Raw genomic sequence first — 11,380 nt, 5'->3', positions numbered from 1 at the left:
TTTCCGTATGTTTTACCCGATCAAAGGCCTTCTCAAAGTCAATGAAACACATATAAACCGGATGTCGGACATCTCTGCATCTCTGTACCATAACCTGAATACTAAACAGTGCTTCTCTGGTCCCAAGGTTATTGCGGAATCCAAACTGTGTATCACCAAGCTGTTCTTCTATTTTTTGGTACATCCTAGAGTGCAAAATTCGTAGAAATATCTTTAAAACATGACTCATCAAGATAATGGTTCGGTAGTCACTACATCTTTTCGCGTTTGCTTTTTTAGGTATCGTCACAAAAGTCGACAGCAGCCAATCCGTTGGTATATAGCCAGTTTGATAAACTTTATTAAAAATATGAAGGAGAGATCTTTTACCTGAATTTTCGAAGAGCTTTATTATTTCATTCGGTATTTCGTCTGGTCCCGTCGCTTTTCTGGTCTTTGCTAATCTTAATGCTTGTTCAATTTCGTCCATAGTTATGTCAGGTCCTGTAACTACTTCATTAATTTCAAGCTCGGGCCTTTCATCATTAAACAGTTCCTCAATATATTCTTTCCATCTGTCGCCACAACTTTATACGCCACAAGAAAATACACTTAAAAACAGCGGATTTGTTTTTTTCTTGAAAAAATACACTTAGTTGTTTGTTATAAACCGTATTCGGCATCAGTGAGTACTTGGAGTTCATTCTCAGTAAGCCAATTGGGATTTATAACTGGACTCATGGAATAACTGGATTCCATGATAAATAAAATTACTAATAAGATTTTTTTTGAAATGTGATTTTTTACAGAAGAAAAAGTATTGTTTATAAAGGAAAATATATTTTGTGCCATAATGAATAAAAAACAATTGAAATATGTACTCGTATTACGACTTATATCAATATAAGCGTGGCGTATATTGTCCACCACCGAAAACAACAAATAATAAACTGTAAATTACGATCTTCCCAGAACGCCGATTATAACGAAACTAAAACCAAATTGTAAAGCACATTCCAGTGATAGGTTAGAGAGATAAATAAGGTCAAAAATTAAATTTTTAAATATATTTGCAGTAGAATTCTTATATCTGGCGTACAAAATACGCCAGCGCGTGTAGTTAAAGGTTAATCAATGGTCTTAGTTTTCACTGTTCTTAATACATAATAACAAAACATCGTTCCGATTTAGATCAGGGCGCATCTGTAAAAATATTAGTACATTTGGACGTTGAGAGGTGACTCAAATTTTTTTTACAGAAATTGCTTGAAAATAAATCAAATAATAATATTTGAGTTATCCTCCCTCTCAAAAAGGTCCGGAACATTGTTTAAATAATCAAAATGTCAAAAAATTAAGGAAAAATTCGATTTTTTTCTTGGTTTTTTGATTATAACTTTAAAAGTATTCATTTCCGAGAAAAGTTGTACTGACATAGAAATTGAGTAATTAAATTTCCTACAATATAGAATTGGTTAAAAATTTAAAAAATAGTCACCCTTGTTGCAAAATAGCAATAATTGTGAAACAAAACATACAAAAACAAGTATTCGCATTTTACGTTTTTCAACCATTTATGCTACACTTAGGATCTTTATATTTCACCCAGAAAAACTTTATGATACAGTAAAACAATACTGTAAATTTCATTAAGATCGGTTCAATAGATTTTGCAAAATAAATTTTGCAATCCAGCTTTCGTAAAAAAAATTCATTTTTTCAAAATGCTACAGGACTGAAAATAAAACAGATAGCAAGTTGAAAATTTTTTTGCTTATAGAAGTGTACTGTACCTTTCATTTGCAATTTTGCAAAATTAAAATCGATTAATACCACGGCGTCAGGAATTTTTTTAAATAAACATTAATTATTAGTGCTACGCGCAGGACATCGGATAGTTTGCTCTGATTGGGCATTCCAATGACCTTTGATAATGATTGATGCATTTTAATTTTTATTACATTTCGATATAAATAAATAAATTTGTTTATTTCAAAATAAAAACACATACTCTATCCTTTGAAATAACACTTTTAGTAGCAAAAACGTTCTTTGTTCATATATTTTAACTTAAACAATAAAAGTTTATTATTTTTAAACATAAGCAATTGTTTAAACAATATTTCACAAACAATAATAAAATTAGTTTGATTTTTGTGGAATTAAAATATTAAAATACAACAAAATATAGAGTAAGAAAATAATATATTAGATAAAGATTGGAAGAAATTTTGGTGGAAATCAACTTGTGTGAATCGAACACCGCTGTCCTGCGCGTAGCACCAAAAATTATTGTTTATTACAAAAATTTTCTGACGCCGTGGTAATTAATCGATTTTAATTTTGAAAATTGCCAATGAAAGGTACAGTACACTTCTATAAGCAAAAAAATTTCAACTTGCTATCTGCTTTATTTTCAGTCCTGTAACATTTTGAAAAAATGAATTTTTTTTGCGAAAGCTGGATTTCAAAATTTATTTTGCAAAATATATTAAACCGATCTTAATGAAATTTACAGTATTGTTTAAATGTATCATAAAGTTTTTCTGGGTGAAATATGAAGGTCCTAAGTGTAGCATAAATGGTTGAAAAATGTAAAATGCGAATACTTGTTTTTGTATGTTTTTTTTCGCAATAATTGCTATTTTGCAACTAGGGTGACTATTTTTTAAATTTTTAACCAATTTTATATTGTAGGAAATTTAATTACGCAACTTTTATGTCAGTACAACTTTTCTCGAAAATGAATACTTTTAAAGTTATAATCAAAAAACGAAGAAAAAAATCGAATTTTTCCTTTAATTTTTGACATTTTGATTATTTAAACAATGTTCCGGACCTTTTTGAGAGGGAGGATAACTCAAATATTATTATTTGATTTATTTTCAAGCAATTTCTGCAAAAAAATTTGAGTCACCTCTCAACGTCCATCTCAAAACAGATGCGTCCTGGACTAATTGTGACTGTATGAATACAGTATTGTATTGTTCGCTTCCGTTTGCTTAGGTTTCTGTTTGCGTGTTTTTAGTAATTTAGATGTGTAGGTACTGTGCATATTATATTTCATGTTATTTCAATTCTAAGTTTATCTGTAAGGATACCGTATTTTATTAATTTTTACCATATTCTCCGGCTAACCCGGATTTTCGATAACCCGGATCGGCCGCGGTCTCCCGATTAATCCGAGTTATCGAGGTTCCACTGTATGTATGCGGTAAGCACAGGAATAAGTCAAAAATGTTTCTGTATCCTACGATGATGCCAATTCCACTGAAAGCCGAAGACTCCGGGTAAATTATAAATTCGTATCTTTTAACTGTTACATTAACGTCTAGGAATAATATAAAAGTGTCATTCACAGGGCTCGAACCTTAGCACAACTCTGTTTCTTATAGCTATGAACTCTATTACCGCAAAAATTAAACATCCTGTAAAAGCTAGGCTATATGCAGATGATTTGGTTATACTTTGTAGAGGAAAGAACCCAACAACCATCCATAACCATGTCCAAAAAGCCATAAATCATATTGAAGAATGGTCATCCACAAGTGGACTTCAGTTTAATACCCTTAAAACCAAAGCAGTGTGTTTTACAAAAAGTCACCAAATACAACTGAAGAACTTATACTTAAATGGAGCACAGGTTAAATATGTAGACGAAGTTAGATTTCTCGGTATGATATTTGATCAAAAACTAACTTGGAAAATACATTTAGAATATTTAAAAAGGACATGTCAGCCTGGAATAAATTTGTTACGATCACTTGCAAACAAAAAATGGGGCGCCGACTCGTCTACATTACTACATATCTACAAGGCCCTAGTACGTTCCAAACTTGACTACGGCTCAATCGTTTACAACTCCTCAAAAAAGACGTACTTAAAAACAATAGATGTGATTCAAAATACAGGTCTTCGAATTTCCTTAGGAGCACACCACACAAGTCCAATACAAACTCTATACTGGGAGACTGGAGAGATCCCACTCACGTTTAGAAGACAATATCTAAGTCTTTCTTATGCCGCTGCAGTATCCTCTAATCAAGATAACCCAGTTATACACAACGTATTTGCTGACCGCTTTAAAAGTTGTTTCCAAAACTCAAATAGAACTGATCACCCTTTTTATTACCGCATACAAACTTACTTATCAAAAATAGGTATTCATTTTCCAGACACCTACGATATTTCCCCAATCCAAACCCCTCCTCCTTGGACAATTCGCCTTCCCTCTACTGATACCAGCTTATTGCGACTAAACAAATCAGAAACGCCTGCAAGTCAAATCAATCAAGAATTTCTAAAAATATTAAGCAAATATGGTAGCTGCTTCAAAGTTTACACCGATGCCTCCAAAAATGAAGACGGAACTGGCGCAGCAATCTGCTCATCAGATTACACAGCAGCTTATAAGTTACCTTCATATACAACAACGTTCTCCGCTGAACTGTTTGCTATTCTAAAAGCATTGGCTCTGATAGTTAACAAAAATAATAAGAGAAACATCATTATCACAGATTCTCTCAGCTCAATATTAGCATTAAAACAACTCTATTCTGATCATCCACTACTACTTTTCATTAAAAAGGAACTGAAATATGCAGAAAATATTTTTTTTTTTTTTATTATTAACTCCATTGAGTACAACAATCTGCCCATTGGGCATTAAGCATTTGTTATGGTAAAAAATATAGACATGTAGAGAGTTACTCCAGTGAGTAACCTCTTTACAATTCTAAAACTAAAATTTTATCAGTCTGAATACACTTTTGATTACGTTCAGTTGGTTAAGTCGGACGGCAGTTGCCGTTTTAGTCTACGCACTTCAAAGACGTCCCGCACATTTAATTGTCTGGCAAACGCATTAGGATGCACTAACACTCGTTCAAAGTATTTAACACTAAAACGTTGTATGGCTTCTTTCACGGATTCTAGGGGGATGTCGTGTTGAATCACCTCGTTGGATACATAGTATGGCGCATTGACTATGGAACGCAGCACCTTGTTTTGAAATCTCTGTAAGATGTTTGTATTGGAGACGCTAGCAGTGCCCCATAGCTGAATCCCATAAGTCCATATGGGCTTGAGGATGGACTTGTAGAGTAAAATTTTGTTATCCAGAGATAGTTTGGAATTGCGTCCAATGAGCCAATACATATTTCTCAATTTAAGTCCAAGCTGTTTTCGTTTTGTAAAAATATGTTTTTTCCAAGTAAGGCGGCGGTCCAAGTGCATGCCAAGATATTTGGCGTCCTCGGATTGAGGAATTAGACAATTATCAATATATACAGGGGGGCATGTTTCTCTGCGTAGCGTGAATGTTACATGTAATGATTTAGTTCCATTAGATTTGATGCGCCATACTTTCATCCATTGCTGAATTCTATTTAGGTTTGATTGAAGATTCCTTGATGCTGTTGTTGGATCTGTGTGGGATGCCAGGATAGCAGTGTCGTCTGCATACGTTGCAACTGTAGTTGTACTAGATGTTGGAATGTCCGCTGTGTATAAAAGATACAGAATTGGGCCGAGAACGCTGCCTTGTGGGATGCCTGAGTGAATGGGATATATCTTGGTGTGCTCGGTACCGTGCTTCACAAGGAAGTGTCTATTTTCTATGTAGGATTTTAAGAGCTGGAAGTGAGGATAGGGTAGGAGCTTCTTTAATTTTATTTGTAGCCCTATGTGCCATACCTTGTCAAAAGCCTGAGATATGTCAAGGAAAGCAGCAGAACAGTATCTTTTGGAGTTAAAATCCTCGTTTATTTGGTTGACTAGCCTATGCACTTGTTCTATGGTTCCGTGTTTGTCTCGGAAACCGAATTGGTGTTCTGGAATTATTTTATTTTCGTCTATTATTGTTTTCAACCTTTTTGCGTACATTTTTTCAAAGACTTTGCTAATCATAGGCAAAAGGCTTATAGGCCGGTATGAAGATGCATTTTCCGGTCTTTTTCCTGGTTTAAGGATCATTAGGATTTGTGCCACTTTCCATGAACTAGGGAAGTACTTTAGACGCAGAATTGCATTAAATATAAAGGTGATTAGTTTTATGCACTTATCCGAGACTTCTTTTAGAATCTTGCCAGAGATTAGGTCAAATCCAGGGGCTTTTTTGATGTTGATTTCATCTATTATTGTTTGTTTTACTTGGTTGACTGTAAATTTCGTGTGGGGCAAATCCATTTGAAACGGTGCTGTTAGGAATCTGGTTAGTTCTGTTTCTTCCTCTGTAGATACTGTAGAAGGATATGGCGTAAATACTTTTTGAAGGTGCTTGCCAAAAAGATCAGCTTTTTCTTTGTCGTTCCTAGCCCAGGTGTTTGCCTCATCTTTGATTGGTGGGTTATGCTGTTGGGGCCGTTTGAGCTTTTTCGTGGCTTTCCAGAGTGAATAATCTGTAGCTTCAGTTGGTGTTAAATTTTCTAAATATTCTTGTTTTCCATGGTTTTCTTCTTCATGGATTAATTCCTTTAATTCCTTTGTTGCTTTGTTAAGTTTTTTCTTATTTTCTGCCGTTCTTGACTGTTGCCAATTTTTACGTAATTGTCGTTTTTCTAAAATTTTTTGTTTAATTGTGGGAGACACATTATTTCTGTTTTGAGATGGTTCGTAGCTGGGAGTCGCGTACCATGCAGCAATTTGTATGCTTTCTGTTAGTTTATCTACAGCTGATTCAAGTTCGAGTTCATTTTTCAAGGACAGATTTAGTGAGATCAGGCTGTCTAGTTTTTCTCTAAATTGGGACCAGTTAGTCTTGGTGTTATGCAAAGTTGGTTGATGTTCTTTGTTTAAGATTTTTTCGGAGATTGTTATTATAAAGGGTGAGTGGTCTGATGATAAATCAAAGCATGATTCAGCTTTACATTTTTTGGTATCGATGCCTTTTGTGATGCAGAAGTCAACGACATCAGGTATTTTGTTTAAATCAGACGGCCAATAAGTTGGTTCGCCAGTAGAAATTTGTTGCAGGTTATTTTCTACCATTGCTTTAGCTAATTCTCTGCCTCTTGGATTTGTTAGTCTAGAACCCCACATCGGATGTTTTGAATTATAATCTCCACCTGCAATGAATTTGTTCCCTAGAGTGTTAAAATATTTTAGGAAATGTTCTTTTTTAACGACATGTTTAGGTGGGCAGTATAAGGCAGATATTGTTATTGGGCCGTGTGCTTCCTCAATTGTTAAGCTGGTTGCTTGCAGGTAGTCTTTGTTATATTTTTCCATTTCGGAGTGTTTAATAGAATCACGTATAATCATGGCGCTTCCACCGTGAGCTCTACCGTCTGGGTGATTTGTATAATACAACTTGTAGTTGGGAATCCGCATGTAGTGTTTTTCTGTAAAGTGTGTCTCAGAAATTAATAATATATCAATATTTTGATTAAGTATGAATGTTTTGAGTTCTTTAGCCCGTTGATAAAGGCCATTTGCGTTCCAGACTACTATTTTATATTTAAGTTGTGAAGCCATTAAGCAATCTTATTGATGACAGTAGTAAGTAAATTGAGCATTGTGCCCATTTGCTCCATGAGTTTTTGCATCATTTCTTCCAGCTTGGCCAAGTTGTTATTAGGTTGGTTAGGTCCTGGTATTGTTTGGTTGTTATAGCTACACTGTGGTTGATTTTTGTTGACTATTTGAGCATAGGTTAAATCAGGTTGTATTTGTTGAGTATTATTTGTTTGGATATGCGGTTGCATGATTCTTTTCTCTCTTAGTGTAGGATATAGCTTCTGCTGTAGTTGAATGTGAACTTGGCATCCTCTATAGTTAGCCGGGTGGTCACCGTTACAATTGACACATTTTACTTTGTCATCACGTGATTTCCGAGGACAATCTTTTGTTTCGTGATTGCCTGTACATTTTACGCATCTGTGTACTTTGCGGCAGTATGTTTTGGTGTGTCCGTAGTCTTGGCATCTTGTACACTGGGGGATTGTTCTTTTCGTACGAGGAGGTTCGCATTTGATGATATTGTTTCCTAATTTTTCTATTTTATAAACCTCTTTGTTGTTTTCCTTCGATACGATATCAATGAAAAACATTGGCAAGGGGGTTTTTGATACATAATGTTTTATATTGTGAATGTTCACTGCTTCGTGGCCTTGTGCTGCTAGATTTGTCTTTATGTCATTAGTATCTGTACCATGATGCAGTCCTTTTATGACAAACCTGAATGTTTTCTCGCTTTTTGGCCTAAAAGTATGGTATTGAGTATTCCTTTTATCAAGTTCAGTGATCAATTTTTTAAAATGTTCGGCCTCAACGACTTGAACTTTTACTGTTTCATAACTAATGGTTTTAATAGTGTATTTATCTCCTGTGGTTTGTTTCAGTAGATCATGAATGTGTTGGACAACACCTACATTATATATGGTTATCGGTGGGGGCTTGGGTACATGTTTTGTATTGTTTTCTTGATCTTTTGCTTCGTCTTGGCTTTCTTCGTTTTCTTCCGTAAGCATACTATACGAGTTTTTTGTTTCTAGTGGCTTTTGCAGCCAATAATCACTTAATTTTGTTTGTTTCCTGGATATTTCCACTTCGGGACTTCTTATTCTTTTTTTATTTGTTACTTTCTCCCATTTATCTTCAGATTCAGAGTTAGGAGCTGCTTGTTCATTCATGTGTTGGACTACCTGTGGATTTTGTGGATTTTGATATACTAAGTGTTGGGGGAGAGGTAAAGGATTTGGTTGTGAAAGATATTGTGGGAAAATTTGTTGCATTTGAGTAGATGAGCCTGGCATTTGCTGATATATGGCCTGTTGATTTTGATCATGGTAACCCGTTTGGGGCTGTGACATTGACGTAGGAAAAAAATATTGTTGATAAGACATATTATTGTTATTCACCTGATATCCGGATTGATGAGTTGGCACACCATTTCATTTGATATCCCTTTTTAACTCCACTCCACTGGTATGAAATTGTTGGATATTTTCTTCAGTTATTATCACTAATTGCCTTATGATAACTAGCTCGATTCCAAAACACTTATTTACTTTTAAAATGTAAAAATGTAATTAAAAATAAAAACTGAATTTATTTATTTAAACAAGTTTACGGAGACGTTCAAATTACTGATATTAAAACATGTAGGTAATTAAAATCACATTTAAATAATCACATTTTGTACACAAATCGAAATTAACGTTTACAATATAAAATGTTTTAAAATATTCTGGACTGAATGCGACCGCCTTACTCGGAGGTTTGTGGTCGACTGGTGCAGAAAATATGAATATTAAAGTTAATTTTATTTGGGTACCATCTCATACTGGAATCGAAGGTAACGAGATTGTGGACAAAATAGCAAAGAATGCACCTAATAACCCAAACGCAGAAGAGAACATGAAAACCCTACACACCGACTTGAAAGCATATTTCAAAGTAAATACTTTTAAAATATGGCAGGATACATGGAAGGACTCATCAACCAAGCTATACGAAGTTGACATTAACCACAATCAAATTCCAGAATTCAAAAACAGAAGAGAGCAAGTAATCTTCACTCGTCTCCGGATTGGCCATACTCGATTAACCCATGACTACATACTCCAACGTGCCGATCAACCTGTGTGTGATTTGTGTAGAAGTGTCCTTACCGTAAAGCATTGTTTATTGCAGTGTCCGAAGTATAAAGTGCAACGAAAAAAGTGCAACATACCACCAACATTAAATAGTGCACTCGGAAAAGACAGTGATACAAAAAGCATCTTCACATTCCTCAAAGACTGCAACCTCTTACCAAAAATATAGTATTTTACTTTACTTTGTATAGATTTAGAGCTTTTTATAATTTCCTATTGTTACGTTTAAAATCTATTTTTAAGTTATAATTTTGTAACACAGTCCATACACTTTAATAACCCTGCGCGGTTGATGCGTAATGTAAGGAAAAAAAAAGTCATTTTTAAATTAGTTTAAATAAAGAAGCACGTTTTTGATTAATTTATGTGTGGACATTTATTGACCCTCCTTGGTCCTCGCTCGTTCTACCAAAAGGTTGGTCCTGCGAGGGTTAAACATTGTGTTTTAAATTTTTATGAAGCCTTCCTATATATTATCTAAAATAATCCTCCCTGGCGAAAATAGGTTTTTATAAAGACATAAATCAACTAGAGTCTGCTGTGAACTCTACTAACGACAACATACCAAATTTTTGTGCAAAAATACATTAGGTAAAATAACACGTACATAAACCATATGCTCATATTATAAAAAACCTACAGTATTACTGCCAGCACTTAACCTAATTTATTTAGGACCCCAAAACTAAAGAATGAATTATTGAACACCCCGTTGTCCTTAATTCCACCACGGCGTAGAATAATTCAACTAATGTGGTTATTATGAAATAAAAGGACAGGATGATTGACCGTTGTTTGCAATATAAGGATAGAAGCAGCTTTATTATTTAAATTGGACTATTAGGGGTTAAATAGGAGTAAAATCTGACAACGACGAGTTAAATTTTCAAAAATATAACAAATTACTTTAATTTGTAGCGCATTTTTTTAGGGTTGGCATCACAACGTAAACACTGGAGATTTTGGTAAACAATGACCAAATCGTTTCCACGTTCAATCAGCCAATGACTCCAGTAGACAGTCTACGCAGTGGCGGATCCAAGGGGGGTGCCACGGTGGTCATGACCCCCACCCCGTAGATAAATATCAATTCAATAATCCTAAAAAGAAAAACCAAGATCCGTCAAACAAAAAAAAATTTGGTTCATCCAAAAAATAATTGAAAACGCACTTATCCGAGGCTTGGTAAGACTTAGTGACCTTGCACCAGAGAAAAGTAATTAAATCACCCTCAAGATCCATGACCTCCCCCCAAAAAAAATTATGGATCCGCCACTGAGTGTACGTTAACCCTTTGAATGCTGATGATGTCTAAGAACGTCATACCGTTACTAATGTCAAGTCGTTTTTAGTAGGGATGGGAAAAACCTACCGGTTATAACCTAAAACAGGTTTTTTTAATTCGAAATAACCGGTTTTACCGGTGATTTTTTTTGTCCCGGTTATAACCGGTTTTTTCTTTTTAAAGTAATAACCGGTGAAAAACAGAATAAGTTACCTGTGGAAAAAAATTAATTTAGAGGAAAATGAAGAAATTTCTATCAATTTTCGATCTCAATCATATGTATTATAAATAATATGCGAAGTAATTAACCCAAACAACTATAATTCGACTTTTATTTACTAATAGAGAACTGGAGGAAAGTGTCACATCAGCTTTTATGAAACAATTGGGGTACTAGTTATTTAGATTTAGATGATAATATTTACATAAAAAGTAAGTGATCTGCTTGAAATCGATATTCCAACCATCATCTAAAAAATTGTTTATACTTGAGTACTTGAGACTCTTGTATGAAATGTGA

This window comes from Diabrotica virgifera, chromosome 4 (genome assembly GCF_917563875.1).
Source record: "Diabrotica virgifera virgifera chromosome 4, PGI_DIABVI_V3a".
In the NCBI taxonomy this organism is placed as follows: domain Eukaryota; kingdom Metazoa; phylum Arthropoda; class Insecta; order Coleoptera; family Chrysomelidae; genus Diabrotica; species Diabrotica virgifera.
This window is presented reverse-complemented; position numbering follows the sequence as displayed.